Source organism: Mesocricetus auratus, unplaced genomic scaffold, assembly GCF_017639785.1.
Source record: "Mesocricetus auratus isolate SY011 unplaced genomic scaffold, BCM_Maur_2.0 Super-Scaffold_100040, whole genome shotgun sequence".
NCBI classification, from domain to species: Eukaryota; Metazoa; Chordata; class Mammalia; order Rodentia; family Cricetidae; genus Mesocricetus; species Mesocricetus auratus.
In genome coordinates, this window is record NW_024429217.1 from 504593 (window position 1) to 513708 (window position 9116).

Below are 9116 nucleotides of genomic sequence, written 5' to 3' on the forward strand. Positions count from 1 at the left end.
AGGACCAGAACGAGGACAAGGAAGAGAAGAACCACCAGATTATTGGACTTGCTAGCACCCACCAAAAGGGGACTCTGGTCCCCAGACCAGTAAGGGGCTCTTTCTGCACCCACTAGAAGAAGAGACGGGAAAGTGACAATACAAAAATACACTCAGCAACAGAAAAACAAATATTACACCGCCAGATTCTAGAGACTCCACACCAGCAAGACTCCCAACATTCCAATGCAAACCAAACAGAAGAGAACGACCTTAAAACCACTTTCATGAAAATGATAGCGGCTCTAAAAGAGGATATAGGATAATCCCTCAAAGAAATGGAAGAAAAAAAACAAACCAAAAAATTCAAGAATTGGAAGAAAAAACAAACCAAAAAAGGCAGGAAATGGAAGAAGAAACGAAGCAAAAATGCAAGAAATGGAAGAAAAAACAAAGCAAAAAATGCAAGAAATGGAAGAAGAAACAAAGACAAAAATGCAAGAAATGGTCGAACAAACAAAGCAAAAAATGAAAGAAATGGAAGAAGAAACAAACCAAAAAAGGGAGGAAATGGAAGAAGAAACAAAGCAAAAAATGCAAGAAATGGAACAAAAAGCAAACCAAAAAACGCAAGAAATGGAAGAAAGAACAAACCAAAAAATTCATAAAAGGCAACAAATGGGCGAAAAGATAAACCGAAAATCGCAAGAAGCAATGCAAACACTGCAAGGGTTGAAAACTGAAATAGAAACAATAAAGAATACAATCTGAAGAAAGGCAGAAAATAGAAAAGCTGGGCAAACAGTCAGGTACCTCCGATACAAGCATTACCAAAAGAATAGAAGAGATGGAAGAGAGAATCTCAAGTGTTGAAGATACACTAGGAGAAATGGATTTATCAACCAAAGAAAACCTTAAGTCCAACAAATCCTTAACACAAAACATCCAGGATATATGGGACACCATGAAAAGACTGAACCTAAGAATAATAGGTAAAATGGAAGGAGAAGAAATCCACCTCAAAGGGGCAGAAGACATATTCAACAAAATCATAGAAGAAAGCTTTCCCAACCTTATGAAAGACATGCTAATGAAGGTACAAGAAGCCTACAGAACACCAAATAGAGTGGACCACAAAAAAAAATCCTCTTGCCACATAATAATCAAGACCCCAAACATACAGATAAAGAAAGAATATTAAGAGCAGTTAAGGAAAAAGGTCAAGTATCATATAAAGGCAGACCTATCAGAATTACATCTCTGGACAATCCAATCTCTGATTCTTGGTCACCCAAGCAGTGCTGGGCATGAGTTCAATATTATGAAGTGGGCCTTAAGTCAACATTTGTTTGATATCATGAAGTGGGCCTTAAGTAACAAATATGGATTTGCCACTCTCACAAGCTTTGTGCCATCATAGTCTAACATATTGTGCAGGAAGGACAGCTTTTATGAAAGCTTGCAGAGTACCTTCCCATACCAAAGACACTAGAATATAGGGCTGAAGATTCTATTTAACCAACAATTATGAACACTGTTGAACACTGGTGGTATTCGTGTGCCTCCTTTGGGTATATACAAAAGAGTAATATTTCTGAGTCTTGAGATATATTGATTCCCATTTTCCTGAGAAACTGCTATACAGGTTTATAAAGTGACTGTACAAATTTGTACTCTGACTGGCATAGAAGGAGTATGCCCCTTACTCTGCTACTTCTACAGCATAAGCTACCATCAGTTTTTTATCTTAGCCATTCTAACTGGTATAAGATGGTATTTCAGAGTCATTTTGACTTTCAGATCTCTGAAGATTAAGGATGCAGAGCAATTTCTTAAGTGTCTCTCCACCATTTGAGATTTTTCCGTTGAGAATTCTGTTTAGATATGCATGTCATTTTTAAATTCTATTGTCAATATTTTGATGTCTAGTTTCTTGCGTTCTTTATATGCTTTGGAGATGAATCCTCTTCCTGATGGGTTGTTGCTGAAGATCTTTTCACAATCTGTAGATTGCCACTTTGTCTTATTGACTGTGTTGTTTGCCCTACAGAAGCGTCTCAGTTTCAGGAGGCCCCATTTAGCAATTGTTGATCTCAATGTCTGTTCTACTGATGTTATATTTAGGAAGTGGTTTTCTGTGCCCATGTGATCAAGGCTGCTTCCTACTTTCTCTTCTATGAGGTTTAGTGTGGATGGATTAAGACTGAGGTCATTGATCCATTTGGACTTGAGTTTTGTGCAAGTTATATATATTGATATATACATATACACATATATGTATATATGGATCTGTTTGCATTCATCTACATGTCAGCATCCAATTATGCCATCACCCTTTGTTGAAGATGCTTTTTTTCACATTGTATAGTTTTAGCTTTTTTGTCAAAAATCAGGTGTTTATAGGTGTGTGGATTAATATCAGGATTTTTGATTTGATCCTATTGGTCTATCAGTCTGTTTTATTGTCAATAACAAGCATTTTTGTTGCTATAACTCAATAGTAGAGCTTGAAGTCAGGGATTGTGATGGCTCTGGAAGTTCCTTTCTTGTACAGGATTGTTTTGGCTATCCTGGGTTTTTTGTTTTTCAATATGAAGTTGAGTATATTGTTCTTTCAAGATCTGTGAAGAATTGTGCTGGGATTTTGATGGGGATTGCAATGAATCTGTAGATTACTTTTGGTAGCATTGCCATTTTTACTATGTACATACTATCTATTCAAGATCATGGAAGATCTTTCCATTTTCTCACATAGTTTTCAGTTCCTTTCTTCAAAGCCTTAAAGTTATAGTCATACAGGTCTTTCACTTCTTTGGCTAGCATTACCACAAGATATTTTTATTATTTTTCTATTGTAAAGGGTAATATGTTTTATTTCTTTCTCAGATCTTTTTTAATTTATATATGAGGGCTATTGATTTCTTTTTTGGTTCATGTTCTATCCTGCTACATTGCTGAAAGTGTTTTCAGTTGTGGGAGTTGTCTGGTAGAAGTTTTGGGGGTCTCTTATATAAGCTATCATATCACCAGCAAATAGATAGAGCTGGATTTCCTCTTTTCCAATGTGCATCCCCTTGATCTCCTTTTGTTGTCTTATTGCTCTAGCTAGAACTTCAAATACAATGTTGAATAGGTATGGGGAGAATAGACAGTCTTGACTTGTTCCTGATTTCAATGTGATTTCTTTGAATTTCTCTAGTTTGATGTTGGCTGTTGTGTTACTGTATATTAAACCAAATGGCAACATATAAATTAATTTCAGTATAATTATTTTTTCAGTGTATCAGTCATAATTAGAGTGACCAATTTCCAAGTTATGTATAGGAATATCCTGATCGACCAAAAGAATCTCTGTATTGCAAATTAGCAAATTCTAGTACAAAAATAGTCCATGTGTCAGAACAGCTTTGTTTTTACACAGGCTTCAGGTACTTCTGCTGACTGCTAATGCTCCCAGTCTCTTGCTTTCACAAATGTCTTCAAAGCCAAAGCAGCACAGCACCTGCCGGGGCAGGAGCCAGTGTCTGTCTTTGGCTGAGCTTGAGACAGACCGAGGAGATCACTGATGGCACCAAGGCAGAGAGGCAAAACCTCGGTGCTAGCGGGGCCTGTATGGAAAGACATTCGGTCCATTTTGGAGTCATCCCAGGCCTGAGACATAGGGTATGTCCACCCAAGGAACTGTGTGCAACACAGCTGATGCAACATAATACACCTTCTGCCAATTTCTCTCTTCCCACTCCCACCCTGACATGTGGGGGCTAGCTGCTGGTACCTGCCAGTGACAAAACTGTGACTCTGCCTCTGCTGAAGCTGGGGCAAGCCAGGGCAGGCTACCTGTCTCTCAGAATATCCAGCTGTTTCTAGCATTCAGTAAAGTTATGCTGGAATCAGAGATTCTGCCCAATGACCCGTAGCAGTTCCTTCAGTAGCTCTCTCTTCTGCAGACCCATTACTGTTGACACCCACAGGCTTCTAGCAGAACAGACTCAGCAAATTCTTGCATATTTCTTGGAGTAGATATTCAAACCCTTCATGCACAAGGTACCGAGTATAGAGGAGGAGCCAATGGTGGTAATTGTGGCGTGATTGGAGGGTAAGTCCTGAGAAACCTCTTTCTTTAGGTAAACCAACATAGTCTCCTGCTGTACCATCTGAGGCATAGAGAACAACCAGGCTGCTTGCCAGGCTGCAGGCCCTGAATTATGGCTAACAGTCCTGAGATGACAGGTTGTTCCTGAAGTCTGCACACTTTGCCAGTGAATCTTGCCTGTCAGAAGCCAGGTTCCATGTGGAGAGTGATGGATTAAAGCAGTAGCGTTTCCCATCAGATGAGTTCATCAATGGGATTCCATGCTGTGTTAGCAAGATCTGTGACACCATCATATCATTTCCCAACAAGATGAACTGTAGACTCTTCTATAACTACAACTACCTGACTGTGAACATCCCAAACAGAAAATGTGACCACAGCAGTGAGTGCCGTGATGTAGGGGCCCATGTAATGCAACGTAGAGATCTGAAATGGGAGAAGATGCGACCACAGCTAGAGGACACCAAGAGATCCTCTTTTTATAGGCAACATGTACTACATCACAGCTGCCAGCAGCAGTGAGGACACTGTCTAGTGAGCAGGTGAGCACCATCTCCCACTCCTTCCTTTCTTGGTTCCACTACAGGTGACTCAGCCATATCCTTCCAACATCAGTCATTTCATGTTCCATCTCAATATACATGGAGGGTCAGAACTCATCCTGAGGGTGAATGCTCTCTACGGGCCTGGAATTGACAGCTTCAGACAGGCACATGGTCTCCTTATCTACCATCAGGGCAGATAGACACTGGACAGACAGAGACATGGGCAAGAGATGAGAATCTTCCAAGCGCGACCCTTTCTTCTTTTCACCATCTCTACATCAAGCTCAAGATTCTGCTTGTACAGTGTGGAAGGCTTGACCAAGTGGACCATCTCATCACTGTCACTACTACACTTCAGGAGTAGGTGGGTGAGTTTGAGGGCAGAGTGAGATTTGTAGTTAACAAGGGTCTGATGGGGTATTGCTGGAGCAGCCTGCAAGCAGGAAGCTTCCCAGCTGACCTGCTAGTGTGGCTGAGGTGGGTGGGGGAAGGGACTGGGGTTTTCCCTAATGGCTAGCACCTCGAGGTTGTTCTATCAAACTGGTAGGCTGGTGCCTTACCTCTTTGGTCCTCTATGTGCAGTCATAGTCTGTGTCTCAGGGAGTCACTTAGGTCAAGTGGCAGAGACAATATCTTATTTTTCATCAAACAGGACTGTGTTTATTTGCATGATTCTGGCTAAAATGATGAGCACCTACATGGCAGAAATTGGAATCATAAAAATTACATGTATAAGGGATCATGCTTATGTCCCAGAACTTTAACCTTGCCAATTTAGACTGCTCTCCTTTACATTGTGTTGTAACATTTCAGGATATTGTACATAAAAAACAAAAAAAAAACCAAAAAAAACCCCAAAAATCTCACTCTATTCATAAAAATGGAGACCCACAGAGCTCATTGCCATATGACACCAGAAAATCCTTGAATAATCTTTCTCCTGGTATAGTCTATAATGTGAATTCTCTACAATATCCTCCCCAGTGTAGCAGTAACTGTCTTCAATCCACCACATTTACCACTTTATTTCTGCCTTTAAAAGTCTTTGGGGTTTTTGTATAAACACTGTTTATTTGGATATTAAAAGAAAGAGCTTCCTTTGAGACCTTGACTGGGCCAGAAAGTAGAAGAGAGAGCTTCAGGGTCTTTCCAACATCACTCATCTCAAAGGATAGTGTCTCTCTACTTGTTTCTATTCTAATACCAGAAAAGTTGGAAATTACAGAGTTCTTCTAAGAGCTAGAAACCTTATATTAATATACTTTTAGTGATTTGAAATTAACATGTTTGGCAAGAAATTTAAGGGAGTTGAAGTTTTATACATTAGAAAGTAAAAAGTGACAAGTGGTCTGGACCTGCCAGCTAATCTAGGTTTGTACCTGAGAAGGGGAGTAAAATTTGAGGAACAAAGCAAGCAAGAAAGAAGAGATAGAATTGGGAGGGCATTCAGTAAATACTGAATCCACCTAAGTTTCTTTGGATTTTTTATTTCCATTAGAAACAAGGTTGCTCCACATGTCCCTATCCCTCAACAATTCCCATGCCCCCCCCAGCAACACCCCCAACCTCCCACCCAATTCTCACTATGTTCCCTAGGGAGGGTAAGGCCCTCCATGGGGGATATCCAGAATCTGTCATTTTATTCAGGGCAGGACATAGACTCTCCCCCAAATGTCCAGGCTGATAGAACATCCTTCATTGTGGGTTGGGCACCAAATGTACATTTGTATGCCTAAGTTTTAACATTCAAAATTTTATAAAGTCTTCCTTTTCCAATGATACAAGGAATGAAAAGAGTAATTATCTCTTCATTACCTGAAATATCATGTAATTATATCCTGAGTTAAGTATTCTGTTATTTATACAGGGCATGCAGCAACCACACCTTACACCTGACATTCTGTTGCATCTTAGGTCAAACATCTTTCTTGCTTCTCCCTGGAGGAGAAAAACTCTCTGACCTTAAGTCAAAATGGAATAGAGCCAATTCTGTGGGTCCCCACAGTTCCTCCTGTTTAATCACTTTTATAATGCCTGTGCTTCTGCCACAGGACAGACTGTCGTGTCTCTTTTAGCTTTTTTTTTTGGTTTTTCGAGACAGGGTTTCTCTGTATTGTTTTGGAGTCTGTCAGTCCAGCCTGGCCTCGAACTCACAGAGATCCGCCTGCCTCTGCCTCCCAAGTGCTGGGATTAAAGGTGTGCACCATCACCGCCTGGCTGTCGTGTCTCTTTTAGATTGTCTTTTTCAACCATCCAGACTTACCCATTATTGAAACACACGTTCTGTCATGAGAGCCCTGTCCTAGGTAGATTGTTTCCTAAGAAGATGCAAATATGATAAAGAATACTAATATTCAAGCAAATTTGTTTTAAAAATATATTCATTTTTATTGTATATGGACATGTGTATGTGCATATGAAAGCTATAGCATGCACATTGTGGTCAGAAGACAACTTTTTGGAGTTGATTCTCAGTTTCTACCTTTCAGCAAATAATAGTTATTGAGTTTATGTTACCAGACTTGTGTTGCAAGCTTCATACCTGCTGAGTCATCTCACCTGCCGCCAAGCAATGCCTTTTGAGAAAATCAGATCAGCTCCTGATACAAGTTCTGTAGATCAACTTCAAATCATCATAAATGTGTATAAGAAAATTTGTCAGTCCTTTTAATTGATTTATAATATAGGGGAAAACATTAAAAGAGAATAGATTGGTTTTTTGGAAGAAGCTAATAAAAACATTAAAAAAGTAAAACAATAGAGAATAGTAGAAATTTATGAAGAAAACTTTCTCCATATTGAAATTCACAATAATTGCCTTTGCTTTTATGTCAGTTATTCATCAAGGATAAAAATGGACTCTTCTGAGGAGTCTTCCTAAGGCCCCCTTTACATCCTTATTTCTCAAGCTATAGATGAAGGGGTTCAGCATGGGAGTGACAACAGTGTACATTATTGAGGTGATTGTGTTTCTCTGGGAAGAATGGGCTATAGAAGAGCTAATGTGAACCACAAATCCTGTCTCATAGAATAAGGAAACTACACAGAGGTGGAAAAGGCTTTATACTTGTTTCCAATGGAAGACATTTTTAATAAGGCAGAAACAATATTAAAATAAGAGAAAGCTATCCCAATGACAGGAAAAACACCTAGCAGGTCAGTAACCAAATACAAAAAAAGTTATTTCTGTGGGTATCAGAGTGGGCCACCCTGAGAAGCTCAGTGAGTTCACAAAAGAAATGTGGGATTTCAGTGCTAATAGAAAAGTTAAGTTGCTTCATCAGTAGCATATGAATCAGGGAAACAAAGAACATGATGATCCAAGACAAAAGAACCAGGAGGCCACAGATATGAGGGTTCATTATGACCACATAGTTAAGTGGGTGGCGGATGGCTACAAAATGATCATAGGCCATAATGGTCAGGAGAAAGTTATCCATTCCAAAAACATTATTAAAAAAATACTTGAGTAAGGCATTCCACGTAGGAGATTTCCATGGTGTGCATGTATATGTTCACCAGCATTTTGGGGATGGTAGCAGATGTTAAACAAATGTCAACAAATGACAGGTTGCAGAGGAAAAAGTACACGGTGGTGTGAAGGTGGGAGTCACAGCTAGTGACTAAGATAATCAGAAGATTTCCAAACATCATAATTAGTAACATGGACATGAACAGTCCAAAGAGAACAGATTTAATTTCAGCATCCTCCGAAAGGCCAATAAGGAAGAATCGTTCTATGACTATATGATTGTCTGCTTCCATGTAGCTTGTCTATCTTCTGAAAAAAAGTAGTACAATAAAATTCATTGAATATCCAGCTGTAAATGATCTCAGCTTTGCCTCTATGATGAAGTTATTATTATCCCCATGGATTTATGCAGTGTATCATGACTTTCTTAGTCAAGGATCAACTGGTTCTTTTAAAATGACTAACTTTTCAGTCATTTGTTAAAACAAATCTGCCTTTTATTTTAAACTCATTAGCTTAAATTCTTCTTTACATATATTTAAAGACAAGAGGGTTTTGCTTGTTTGATTGCTTTTACACAGCTCATCCAAAGTAATTAAAGCTATTCATATATTTTTATGTTTTCTATATATCTTTATTTTATATTCATCTCATAGGAACTGTATACTTTTAAAATTGAATTGTGTGTACTGTTACTTGACACATGATTATAAAATAATTGTCTCTCTGAGCTTTTGCTTTTCTTCCTTTTACACATGTGCTGAATTCTTTCTTTATATATAGCATCAATATTTTTAATGAAGTGTGTCATAAAATTAAAATGGAAAATAGTGAAAGGAATACGAGGAAAGCAAAAGACAATATTAGGCACAAAGAGGATGCAAGTTCATTACATACATACAAATGCAATAGTGAAAATCCATCTTTCCTCCAATTAATATGCACTAATAAAATAAGCATGCAATTAATGTTAGTATCTCTGGCATTATTGAAAAATGACTGTGCAAAAGAGGAATATCAGTAAAAA

At 38.6% G+C, this 9116-nt stretch overlaps 2 pseudogenes; both read right to left on the reverse strand.

Annotated features, from left to right (window-relative positions):
• Nucleotides 1-3812: 3812 nt before the first annotated feature.
• On the reverse strand, nt 3813-7171 carry LOC101824512 (annotated as a pseudogene).
• Nucleotides 7172-7459: 288 nt separating this feature from the next.
• On the reverse strand, nt 7460-8382 carry LOC101830710 (annotated as a pseudogene).
• Nucleotides 8383-9116: the final 734 nt, after the last annotated feature.